This window comes from Eurytemora carolleeae, unplaced genomic scaffold, assembly GCF_000591075.1.
Source record: "Eurytemora carolleeae unplaced genomic scaffold, Eaff_2.0 scaffold518, whole genome shotgun sequence".
Taxonomy (NCBI): Eukaryota; Metazoa; Arthropoda; class Copepoda; order Calanoida; family Temoridae; genus Eurytemora; species Eurytemora carolleeae.
Window position 1 is genome coordinate 137,751 of NW_019396412.1, and position 13,069 is coordinate 150,819.

At 36.3% G+C, this 13,069-nt stretch overlaps 8 non-coding genes and 1 pseudogene across 8 annotated transcripts; 4 read left to right on the forward strand and 5 right to left on the reverse strand.

The window, feature by feature from the left end:
* Window positions 1-6,439: 6,439 nt before the first annotated feature.
* Trnar-ccu (transfer RNA arginine (anticodon CCU)) lies at window positions 6,440-6,512 on the forward strand. The gene has a single exon. It is a non-coding gene; the product is annotated as a tRNA-Arg (tRNA).
* Window positions 6,513-6,578: 66 nt separating this feature from the next.
* Window positions 6,579-6,651, reverse strand: Trnar-ucg (transfer RNA arginine (anticodon UCG)). The gene has a single exon. It is a non-coding gene; the product is annotated as a tRNA-Arg (tRNA).
* A 235-nt stretch (window positions 6,652-6,886) lies between these two features.
* Window positions 6,887-6,993, reverse strand: LOC111702808 (U6 spliceosomal RNA). Its single transcript, XR_002765496.1, has one exon. It is a non-coding gene; the product is annotated as a U6 spliceosomal RNA (small nuclear RNA).
* A 101-nt stretch (window positions 6,994-7,094) lies between these two features.
* Window positions 7,095-7,197, forward strand: LOC111702810 (U6 spliceosomal RNA). The gene has a single exon (XR_002765498.1). It is a non-coding gene; the product is annotated as a U6 spliceosomal RNA (small nuclear RNA).
* Window positions 7,198-7,200: 3 nt separating this feature from the next.
* On the forward strand, window positions 7,201-7,303 carry LOC111702809 (U6 spliceosomal RNA). The gene has a single exon (XR_002765497.1). It is a non-coding gene; the product is annotated as a U6 spliceosomal RNA (small nuclear RNA).
* Window positions 7,304-10,999: 3,696 nt separating this feature from the next.
* LOC111702811 (U6 spliceosomal RNA) lies at window positions 11,000-11,106 on the reverse strand. The gene has a single exon (XR_002765499.1). It is a non-coding gene; the product is annotated as a U6 spliceosomal RNA (small nuclear RNA).
* A 208-nt stretch (window positions 11,107-11,314) lies between these two features.
* On the forward strand, window positions 11,315-11,387 carry Trnar-ccu (transfer RNA arginine (anticodon CCU)). The gene has a single exon. It is a non-coding gene; the product is annotated as a tRNA-Arg (tRNA).
* A 67-nt stretch (window positions 11,388-11,454) lies between these two features.
* On the reverse strand, window positions 11,455-11,527 carry Trnar-ucg (transfer RNA arginine (anticodon UCG)). The gene has a single exon. It is a non-coding gene; the product is annotated as a tRNA-Arg (tRNA).
* Window positions 11,528-11,762: 235 nt separating this feature from the next.
* Window positions 11,763-11,863, reverse strand: LOC111702812 (uncharacterized; annotated as a pseudogene).
* Between the last annotated feature and the right edge of the window lie 1,206 nt (window positions 11,864-13,069).

Genomic DNA, 13,069 nt, shown 5'->3' on the forward strand with positions numbered 1-13,069 from the left:
AAATTTTTGATGGCCCTATGTTCCGCATTACAAGAAAAATTTGGAGGTTCGCCTAGAACACTTAATTCCTTTTATTACTTGAGATCCAAACTTTTGTACTATTGTTATTTTCATATTTACATCAGCCTTTGGGTTTTCATGTAATGCCATGGGCATGCACCATTCCGACTTTTTATATGAATTTAGTCTGGTAGGTTTATTACAATCAAACCCAACGAAGGTGAATGCGTCATTTTTCCTTATCTGTTTAACGGCTGTTAGTTTCATTATAGATAAACAGATTAGAACAAATGTCGTCTTTAACATTTTCCTGATTGCGTTTAAATTTCCCTCAATTTGTCACATCTAATTCAGCCAATAGCGGGACAGTATACTTTACTTATCTTTTCCGATTGGCGAATGACAGTACAGCTTTATTATAATAAATATTTTGATAATTAATCAGCTGTGGATTCTTCAAGTGTGCAATAGGGACTGGAGTTATGGACGGTTTAAATTTAAAATTTATTTTGCAAGTAAGTGAGATTATTTTGTTTATATTGCTAAATCATGAATTTGCTGACAGTTATATTACTAATTTTTTTTTTATTGTAATGGCTAGGCATCTTATTACGCTCAATATGGAATATTCAAGTTTTTTAAAAACGTAAGAAATTTTTCTTTACTACAGATTCGGCTAATTTAGAGTTTAATTAAATAAGTTTAATTTTCTTTAATATCGGCCTCTTATTAACTCACAGTATGCAATCAAATGGTTTCTTGAAATAAGATTAGTAAAATATCGTTTCTTTTTTTCTTTTTATTTCAAGACGTATCTATACATATATACATATATGCAACTTTTTAATTGTGAATATATGAACATTTGATTCTGACGATTGTTGGCCGGTGAATCAATGCATTCTCATCACAATTAATACCTTAGCACGCTTATTTTGCTTTATTAACTAGGGTTGCATTATGTTACAACTGAGCCGATCAGATATATTAATTTTATTTGAGCACGTAACTATGGTTTACAGTAAAATATTTCTTTTAAATTAATAAACTGATCAGCATATAGTGTGTTTAACTACTATGTTATACAATAATTAACTACTAAATAAACAAAATATATTTGAAATTAAAGTTTATTACGTTAATTAGTAAACATAACTTGATCCTTTTCAGGTGCGGATGGTTTCTTCGAAGTCCTGGTAGACTTGATCGATGGTGGCAACAGGCGATTCTTGTCCTTGTGTTGCCACCTTTACAACTATTGCTTGCTCAACAGCTTGTCCCAACATGTCCGAGGGGACAGGGACACTGGTTGTGGTTGCATTATGGGTAGCTGCCTTGCCCTGTATCATGCTGTGGAGCTCTTGGATGATCTGTGACATCCGGGTTTGCTCCTGAGCCTATGCATCGACCTTCTGGACCAGAGGTTCAAGCAAGAACATAGTCTCGTCGATCTGGCTTTGTGCCTTAGCAGGGAGGCCGCACAGATTTATCAGATCGTTTTCTGATGGATATTCTGATTCTTCAGTGGCCTCCTCCTCTGCTCTTATTTCAACATATGCAACGCCTCGAAACTTATAAAGGCTCAAGCCCGTGTTTCTCAACAATACATTGATGTCATGGTTGTTCATCAAAGGATCATGCTGCTGCCTTACATAGGCTGACACCATTCTGAATGATTCCCTGTAGCGGCTGCTGGAAGCCATTTGATATACATCAAGAACAGTTCTAGCTTTATTACTGCTATTGGCAAACTTGTAGCAGGATTGTACTTGGTACTTAGGTACTCGGGCGGAGATTGTCCCGTAATAATCTAGTACCTCTAGAAAGTGGCGTAGAGTACTGTATGCTCCTGACTTTGTTACCCTGTCGATTTTGGTAACAATATCATCTGGACTCAAATGAAGTAACTTCTTCTCAGTCAGCCCGTCAAGTACAATATTCTGGTCAATACCTTTTATGTTAAGTGCGGTCAGCACAGGGGCTAATAAACCATCTGACCAACACTCTAGACAAGGCATAGAAGTACTGATACAACTTCTTAACATCCTTCAACAACACGTCAGCCGGCAGGTTGCTACCTCCCCGCATAGCTAACTTGTTAGCCTTCATCCTGGCGTAATCTTCAGTGTGATAACCTCCTGCATCAGCCATCTCACTGCCCATCTCTGGTTGGACCTGGTAGGGGCTTGAGTTCATGATCAGTTCAGCTCTTGGGCTGTTGACCAGCTGAGCTGAGGGTGGAGCTAATGCCTGAACTACGGGCTGATTCACATTAATATTCGCTCCGTTAGTGGCAACTTGCTCACGGCGAGCTTTCCGCCGCTGGTTTCTACCATGATTCTTCCCATAATTAGTGTTTAACTGGGCACTAGAAATGGGTTGAGGCCAGGCTGAACCATGGGGAATCAACATATATCCTTCAGGGATTATCATGTTGCCTGCTCCTGTTCCAGCATGCATCATCAGATTGGCTCCTTGTTGAACCATAGGTATGGAGTTATCTTGGGCTTTCTTCATCTTCTGGGGTATATTACCACCTGAAATTACACAAAATTAGAATTCTACATTTTCTTAATTTTATGTTAATTTTAAAGAAAGCGTCAAGTCAATGTCCGTCTGTCAACCTAACTTTTCTTAACTTTTCCTAATTATCTTAGATATGCACATAGTTTATTTACACACACACATCATAAAATTTATTAGTCAAAGTATTTTTATTTCATTCAGAACCTTACAATTATTTAAATTTATTTTAACAATTGTTTATTTTGATCGAACACATATGAATCTACAAAAAGGAACAAAAGGAAGAAAATTATTTATTCCTCTTTTTTAGATTCTGCTGGAAGTGTTTCATGGCCCTGGAGAAAGCTTCATGTCGAACTCCCTCCCAACCTTCACGTGGTGGGGGTAATTCTCGGCGATTATACTTCCTCTTCTCCACAGGGGTTTGCCCTGTAGTTTCAGTGGCATCCGCCCCGTTTTGAGGTAACCTTTCATCAACTTCTAATTTAATCTGATTAGGCTGCAGTATGAGTGATTCATTAGATACATTTTGAGAAGGGGGACAGGGGGATATATTTCCAGGGGTCTCTTGTGTATCGGGGACTCTTATTATTTCCTGGGGAAAATATTCCTCTTCGTCCTCTGATGAGTCTAAGGATTCCCTTGTAGATTCCTTTAACTGTACATCAGGGGTATACAAGTCCCTGTCCCTTGAAATTTGGACTTCACTGTCTTCATCATCTTCATCATTTATTTGATCCAAGTCTATTTGCTCATTATTTAAGCTAGTATAGTTTGGGTCAATTTTCTTCAGCTGCTGGTCAGGACATGTAATTCACGTTTGTTTACAGCCCAATTACCAATAGGGTTGATTACTGATAATGATGCATTGGGGGTTCCTGTCACTCTGTAGGGACCCGTCCATCTCAAAGTAAGTTTTTTAGACAAATTAATTACGCCCCTGGGGGACATATAATACACTATGTCTCCAAGAGATATATTTGTACTTCCCCGGGGTACCTTAATTTCTGTAGACACTGGTATACATAATTGCTCATGTTTCATCATTTCTTCATGTAAATCATCAAAATGTTTAGATAAATTTAGCACAAAGTTAGTCCAGCTTAAGGCACCCTGCATATGATTATCTGGGAAGACTATGTCTAAAGGGACTTTGGGGTTTCGACCGTACATTGCATAGTAGGGGGCCACCCCAGTAATCCTGTTCCTAGCCACATTAATTTCAAATACTGCTAATAATAACTAACTAAAGAAATATTTTAGTGAAACTCATGATATGTACATCGTGCCTGCATTCAAAGAGGAGGGGTATTAAAGGTGTACACCGTCAGATTGCAAAGATATAGGAATTAGAAAATTTTAGTTTGTGGCAAAGACTCAGTTCCTTTGAAAGTTTTTGTGAAACCTCTTGATTTCTGAATATTTTAGATTTTTTACAAATATTGCGCATTTTTAAAAATCTTCATATTCAGTTATACAGTGAAAGGTTCAACAAATGGAATAGTGAGAGAACTGACTCATGATCTTGAATATTCTAATGAACATGAAAACATGGCATGGCATTTTACTTGACAAGTTGAACTCTGAGATACTGGAAGAATTGTTAAATTTGTAATAACATCAAATATGAAGATTTCTTTGACGTTGTTGTTCTTTTCCACAGATTTATGTGCCTCAATAAAGTTTATTGAAAGGTAAAAAAAACTTATTATTTGTTATCTAAAAAGAAAAACAAATCATGTTGGCCAAAATTCTCAGAAATTATGTTTTACTAATTAAAAAATATCAAAAAATATTCAAAAGAGATGAAAATATAGAGTTAGTTAAATTTTAATTCAACCAAGATTACTGAATTATGTAGAAACAAAATTATTTTTACAAATGCCAAATGTCGAAATTTTTTTTTATCAATTTGAGCCTCTAATGGTCAGGGCATTATATCCCTGATATAAAGATTGCAGGTTGTACAGTCCTGTCCTGCATGCATATTTATTTATCTAATTTATAAGAATAATAATGTGAGTTCTGAAGAAAGATTGATTTTATATGAAAGAATTCTAGTCATTTCCACAAACTCAAATTTTCTAATTCCATAACTTTGCATCCTGATGGTGTAAACCTTTAAAATTTCAAACTTAGATTACTTGATCTAATATAAATGATATTTAAGAATATTTAATTTCTATGAGATTGGGTTGGAAAGATACAGAGATTAAAATAGTAGTTTTTAAGAAAATATCAAGATGTTTTAGCTCCCCCACAACTTTTTAACTTCATGTAAGACGACATTCAATAAAGTTGCATGTAATTTTTTTTCAAAAACGATCGCTTTTCCAAAAACGACCGTGTTTATAAAGTTCGTAGTTTTTTTTTCTTAAACAGCAAAGTTTTTTTAGAAGAATATTATTACATTAGAAATGTAATATCTTAATTTATATCTTCAACATTTCTAAAATCATAGATTGATCAAATTTTTATCGATATATTTTTTTTCTGTATTTTTTTTCTGTTTCTGATCATAATTCATTAGCCCCTCGGACCGATTTACCTCAAATTTTGACTGTGGAACCCGGTAGAACCACGGGAATGTTCTTATCCTGGTTTGATTTTAAGTTAGGTGGTTTGACTTTTTTTTGGAAAACTCCTGTCAAAGCTGGGTTCATATTTTTTTTTTATGCCTAAAATCCATACAAAAAGTTGTCCTGTTTTTTTGTAAAAGATATATATTTATATTTACATTTTTATTTTACAAAAATTTCTCATTTAACAAAAAATGTAGATGTAAAAAAATTTAATAAAAAATTCCATTTGTGACATGCTATAAATCGTGTTAAATGGACTATACTAATATGTGAAAACTTTTTAACTAAATGCTTGCTAATTTCTTTTCATCATAATCACAATTTTGATAGGATTTAATTACAATTTTTAAGGCTTAGCTAAATATTTTATTGTTTAATTTAATATTTTTTTTTATTTTACATTGGAGAGAGAACAATTACATGTATTTATTATTTTTAACAGTCTTTCATTATTATAGTTCCATTGTCATTTGTCAATAAAAAATATTATAATTATATACAGGGTTACCCACAAAAGATGAGGCTATAAAAACGACCTAAAACTGTAAAGATATGACGATCCTAAGGTTAAGTTAAGTTTTTTGGCTAGTATGAAGTCTTCAAACATGGTGGATTAGGTTCTTTGTCTAATGAAATGACCCTGATATGGGTAATCATAAATGAGGAAACAGACTGTATAAACTTCGTACAGTCGTCTCTGAAGTCTCATCCTTTGTTGGTAACCCTTTATATAAGCTTAATATATTAGGCCTACGAAAACATTTTAGTTAATTGTCCAACAGGATAATGAAGTTAGCAGAATCATGGGTGGATATAATCGGTCAAAAAAAGGCGTTAACCAGGTGCCATGAATTTGTCCAGGGGGGGGTCTCAGCACCCGTTTGGGCATGAAAACCCCCTGAAATCAATAGATTTCACTGGTCCAGGGTGGGGCTTAGCCCCAATAGCCCCCCTGAATACGCCTCTGGCGTTAACTATAAAGAAAGAATATTATATTTCAGCATATTGAGTTTATCTTTGATAAATAAAACCAACTTATGTTTTTTCCCATATTTACCATTTCACTTCCTAAAACACCAGTCGGATCTTAGTAAAATGTTAGTTAAGAAACAAATGAAATATTTTGATGTCCCATTGGAACATGAATGGAAAGTTCCGGTTTTACAAGAACTTTTAAATACAAGAATGAATAATTTATATGTTGAAGGATTCGATGATTACGTAATAACTGAAATGATAAATTTGTTATGTAATGAGTAAAAATCAATGTTTTCTATTTGTGCATAATTTTGCATATTTTTTCTCTTTTCTGTAGGTTCTTAAAAGTACGAGCCCGCGTGGCCTAATGGATATGACGTCGGTCTCCTAAACCGAAGATTGTGGGTTCGAGTCCCACCGTGGGTACAATTATCTTTTGCAAAAAAGTCTCATGGGACTGTTTTGACCTGGAATTGAAAAAAGAGATTTGAACGAGCGTGACATGACTTGAACCTGCAATCCCCAGATCCGAAGTCTGGTGCCTTATCCATTAGGCCACACACCCAGAGATAGAAGCTGTTGAATGATTTGTAACTTTATGCTTTGGAACTTGGATTGCAATTTAGGTTGATTAGGTTGAAAAGTTTGAAACATTTCAACCCAAGTTGCAATAGCTGATCCGGGCTAGGTCAGGCCGGTCAAACAGGAAAAAAAACACATTGACTCGACTAAAAAGGGCACACAACCACGAAAACTAACTTTTAGCTATCTCACAACAATATTGAAGTGGTAGAGGAGTTAAAAATGTGTAACGCTTCACGATTTTATGTGTCATCCTTGCGCATGGGCCATGCTAATCTTCTCTGTATCGTTCCCATTTTAGTATATGTACTGCCGAAGCAAGTATATTATCTAGCGTGGTTTTTAAGAACTTATGCTTTGGTGGGTTAAATGACTGTGGGTGTCTAAGTCAGGAGTAATAAAGATGAGATAAGAGAAAAAACGACATTTTCTTCAAGTTTAAAAAACTAAAATTGGAACGATACAGAGAAGATTAGCATGGCCCCTGCACAAGGATGACACGCAAAATCGTGAAGCGTTCCACATTTTGTACTTGCTTCGGCAGTACATAAACTAAAATTGGAACGATACAGAGAAGATTAGCATGGCCCCTGCGCAAGGATGACACGCAAAATCGTGAAGCGTTCCACATTTAAAAACTAAAATTGGAACGATACAGAGAAGATTAGCATGGCCCCTGTGCAAGGATGACACGCAAAATCGTGAAGCGTTCCACATTTTTATTAATAAAAGATAAAAAAAAAGTCCCACTGTGGGTACAATTATCTTTTGCAAAAAAGTCTCATGGGACTGTTTTGACCTGTAATTGAAAAAAAGAGGTTTGAACGAGCGGGACAGGACTCGAATCTGCAATCCCCAGATCCGATGTCTGGTGCCTTATTCATTAGGCCACACACCCAGAGATAGAAGCTGTCGAATGATTTGTAACTTTATGCTTTGAACTTTGATTGCAATTTAGGTTGATTAGGTTCAAAAGTTTGAAACATTTCAACCCAAGTTGCAATAGCTGATCCAGGCTAGGTCAGGCCGGTCAAACAGGAGAAAAAACACCTTGACTCGACTAAAAAGGGCACACAACCACGAAAACAAACTTTTAGCTATCTCACAACAATGTTGAAGTGGTAGAGGAGTTAAAAATGTGGAACGCTTCACGATNGAAAACAAAAAATAGTAAACAATTTAATAAGCATGTTTTAGACATCTCACATTGGTTAAAATTTTATAAGTCTTAGATTTAAAGGAATGACTGGTTGCTAAATTTTTATGAAGCAGTTGTGAATTGATTATACAATATAAAGGAACTAATTAGATACTTAACACTATCATTCAAATTAATTATATTTAGTAAAAAATGGTGGAAGTACCATTGGAAACGGGAGAGGCAAGGAAAAGAAGCCACAAATATCAAACTGAGGGATACAAAAAGGTATATAGAGTTACATATATGATAAAAAAATTTTTTTCTGTTTTATAATTATTAAGGAGTTACTAACAGTATCCAAGGTCATACAAAATATATTTCCATTAGTAATTCTTTACTATACATTTTAATACGGCAATAAATCTTTTGATACAAAGAGAACCTTAAAAACAAGCTGTTGACACTAACAGTTATGATATTTATGACATACATTATACATATCAGGTATACTGCTTAAGAAATTGTTAATTAGCAGTACAGTCCAAATAAGGACCACAAAGGTAGGCTAGGCTTGGATATTCAAATGAACAGCGTTTGTTTGTGGGTTATCATATTAATTTCATGGGTTATACTGTAGCAGGAAAATGTTGTTATGATCTTTCCTGCGACTGTAAATAGCATTTTTAGTATCATTATTATTGTTGTTGTTATTCACCCTTTGTCTGCATTCTACCCCATTTTGTTTCCCCTCCCCATTTCTCCAAGCTAACGGATAAATCTTGTTTATGTTTGGTTTCTATATTTAACCCAAGCCACGCGGAGAAATCCGTTATCTCCAAGCCCGGGAGCTGGTGGGGTTAGCCGGCAGCTCACCGGGTGCGTGGGGCAGAATGCAAACTAAGGGTGGAGCGAAATATAGGGAAAAAAGGCAGTTGAAGACCAGCTCCCTATTTGTTAGGTTCTCTTGAAGAATTCCCCTATTTGATGAAACTGATTTGATTCGTATTATTTAGTTCGTATAAGTATCGTTCAATTTAAAGTTTGTATTTTTTGTATCTTTGTATATAAATATATTGTAAGAAAAACCGAATCGTGGAATATTTGAGAAACTTAGTGCATTGCTTATTGATTTTTATTCATATACAATATGGTGACAAGCTCAAATAATTGGAAGCCCTAATATGCAACACTAGTTTCTTTTAATATTCTGCGAAAGTAGTCCTCTAGTGTTTCGGGTAACCCTACTGAAAGCTAGAGTACTATCGGTAAGCTTGCGCAAACCACGGCATTAAAAATAGACGCCTACTTATCATACAGCACAGTTACCTGTTATTTTTCAAATTGTGAACATTTATCGTTGATAAAGGTACATTTTCACACGTTAAATTACTTTCCAAGTATGGCGAAATATTTTTATCAAGCTTTCATGTTTTATTTCGACGGACATTGTAGTTATTTTGACGCGAGTTAAGCTAACATGTTAGGATTCACGACGGACAAAATGTCTTTTAAAACCCTCGTAATTGTCAGCTTATGCGTCATTATTTTTATTTAGGATGGATAACGACGCCCCTGAGCAGAGGGGACCGGGAGCTAAGCCTGATTGGTTTTTGGGTTGGTTGCGGGAGGTTTTTCTCCCTGCATCAAGAAACCCGTTAGCAGAGCAAATCGAGCAATTCGAGAATGCTGTTGGTCAATTGCCGAATATTGATGAAGCCATAAAGAAGTCCCTCACGACCACACTCTCGACTGAGGTTCAAATTATCCAAGGGAGGGAGGATGACAAATCTCAAGTTCAAAAACTACTCAAGACAACTCCGGCTATACTCGACGAACCTGCTCCCATGCCCTGGAGTCAACTTACAGAGAGCGAGTCCAAAATTATTTCGAGGGTCGTTGAGAATATCAAGCAGCAAGACTTTGCAACCAAATCCATCAGGTTCTGGTCGATCCACTTTGCAGACGTTTTCGACAAGTTTTTTATATCCAGCAGAATTGGTAGGATCGCGATTGTATATAACAGTTGCTCTGCAAGTTTGAAGCAACGCCTAATAGCCCTAGATCTAGGAGATAAAGCAAAAAATGACTCCTACTCCTACCTCGACTTACTACAACTGATAACGGCGGTAGTGCATTCCCCAAACGCGAGAGACGATGCAACTATGCAAATCTACAAAGGACTTCTTCAGAACAATGCAGAATCAGTTCAAGGGTTTTTACAGAGAGTTCGTGATGTCGCTGAGGAGGCCTTCGGCCCCTCCTCCAACTGGTCAATGTCGCAAGCCTCCCTCCTGCTGAAGAAAATCTGCGAAGGTCTCCAATCCTCAGACCTGGCTAAACTCACTGCATCTATCGTCATAGTTCTCCCGTTCCAATGGAATACCCTTTGTGATTCAGTTTTGCAGTTTTCGCAGAGAGTACGAGTAAACAACCCTGAAGCGAATGTTAATGCAGTTCAGCAACCTCCGTCGAAATCTCCAGTCTGTTTCAAGTGTGGAGCAGCCCACTACATGAGAGATTGTAGGGTACTTCCCAAGATTTTGCTATTGCTGACAGAGGTGCTCCTGTACTGCTCTTAACATCAAAACATTTTGTAATGGTTCCTAAGAAAACAACACAGGCAGTGGAGGTGAAAGTACCTGTAAACCCAGCTTCACTGATTAATGTACAACCTCTTGATGATGAACTCCTTGATGGTGCTCTGCCAGCAGTGTACAAGCATAAAACTCAACATAAAGATAAGTCACTTGTAGTTATGTACATCAATTTGAGCGACCAAGATATTATTATTTCACCCAATTAATTAATCAGTCATGGCTCTATGCTTTATGAATCTAAATCTAAACCAAAGGTAAATGTTATAAAGAAGGAGGTGAAGGATCCTGCGGTCACAGAGAAAATCTGGGCAGATTTAAAATTGAATGAAAATAAAATTTTAAACGAAAATGCCAATTTTAGACAAATGTTGTATTCAATTATAGACGATAATCAGGATATTTTTACCACTGAGGACTGTAAAGTGGGCAAAACTTCCTGGGAAACGTTTAAAATTGATTTACTACCTAATGCCCGACTTGTTAATCAGAGAATGAGGCCGATTCCTCCATAGGTTGAAAAGTTTGAAACATTTCAACCCAAGTTGAAATAGCTGATCCAGGCTAGGTCAGGCCGGTCAAACAGGAGAAAAAACACCTTGATGGAACGCTTCACGATTTTGCGTGTCATCCTTGCGCAGGGGCCATGCTAATCTTCTCTGTATCGTTCCAAAGAAGAGATAAGAGAAAAAACGACATTTTCTTCAAGTTTAACTACAGTGATAGCCAGAAAACAATGGACAAGATGACATGTAGTGTTATTTAAGTGTATTTGGTGGTGTTACAAATCAAATAGTATACAACTTGATTCTCAAAGTTGTCTTATTATTCCAGAGTTTTCTGGTTATCACTGTAGGTTCTTAAAAGTCTGACCTCAATGGAGTTTGAAACCCCCTACTCAAAAAATACGAGCCCGCGTGGCCTAATGGATACGGCGTCGGTCTCCTAAACCGAAGATTGTGGGTTCGAGTCCCACCGTGGGTACACTTATCTTTTGCAAGAATAGTCTCATGGGACTGTTTTGACCTGGAATTGAAAAAAGAGATTTGTACGAGCGTGACAGGACTCGAACCTGCAATCCCCAGATCCGAAGTCTGGGGCATTATCCATTAGGCCACACACCCAGAGATAGAAGCTGTCGAATGATTTGTAACTTTATGCTTTGGAACTTGGATTGCAATTTAGGTTGATTAGGTTGAAAACTTTGAAACATTTCAACCCAAGTTGCAATAGCTGATCCAGGCTAGGTCAGGCCGGTCAAACAGGAGAAAAAACACCTTGACTCGACTAAAAAGGGCACACAACCACGAAAACAAACTTTTAGCTATCTCACAACAATGTTGAAGTGGTAGAGGAGTTAAAAATGTGGAACGCTTCACGATTTTGCGTGTCATCCTTGCGCAGGGGCCATGCTAATCTTCTCTGTATCTCAACTGTAGATGCTTTAGTTTTATTACTTTGTTGTTTTCTTCGAATTGTGAAGTGCACCATATTGGAGCAAGGGCTACGCACACAGCGAGCGATAGCGAGCTAATCATCAGTGGCATCACATGCCTGAAATTAATGGGCCAATATTCCTGAAAAGGTGTCCGGTATAAAGAAAGAAATAACATGATTAATTTTTTAATAATATTGATTTATTTTTCACTGTCTATTTTGTAGAAGTTGATAAATTCAGAACAAATTTCAAACTTGAAACCACAAAAATATAATGATTAATAGATTTTACCAATCCGCTCCCATTAATCTCCTCACCCCAAAAAAAGTGGTGGATATCAATTCCTTTAAAATATATATCCCTGGTTTTATTTGCTAATCAATTTTCAATAAATTTCAAATAAACTACTAAACCAGTTTCATCTGATGTTGTGCTTTGATGAAGATATGTTGGGCTAGGACGATTTAACACAATATTCCAATTAATTAAAATTAAAGTTTTTCTGAGTGACTTGAAATGGCACTTTTCATAAAATGTGTCCATATTAGGTGTAACTTGTTTGAGCAGAACGAAGAAACATAATCTTTCAATGCTGAGATTGGAGGATCCAATTGTTTGGCTCGAAGGAAGATTGGCTGGGCTTGGAAGAGAATCTGGAGGAAAATGTGCGGGCTGACATTTTGTCTGTTCTGTAAATTGGGTTATAATCTATTACTACTATATATCAGTAAACTGTCTTCTATATATAAATTTGGCTTGTCTGTCTGTCTGTTTGTTTGTCTGTCTGTTTGTATCCAATAAACGTCAAAACGGCTGAACCGATCGGGCCCAAATTTTTTGTTGGACATCTAGGGACTCCAGGGAAGGTTTATGAATGATTGAAATTTTAAATATTTGTCTCAATCAAAATTTGATCGTCATTAAATTTTTTAAAATTTTGAAAATCCACGAAATTTTTTGTGAAAATCCGCGAATTATTTTTGTTTTGTTTTACGATTTACACAAAGAGAACATGTTCACAATTAATTTAGAAGATGGGCGCGAAGCGCCCTCTAAGGCTAGAAAGAAGGGCACGAAGCGCCTTGAATTTCTAGTAATTGTACACTCTAGCTAGGTAGGCTGGCAGGTGGATACCTACCCTCCATCTCTGAATGAATTGACACAAATTTAAAATAAACAACATTCTTTAAAAATATATATTACAAGGTATGAAAGTAAAAAAATTTTA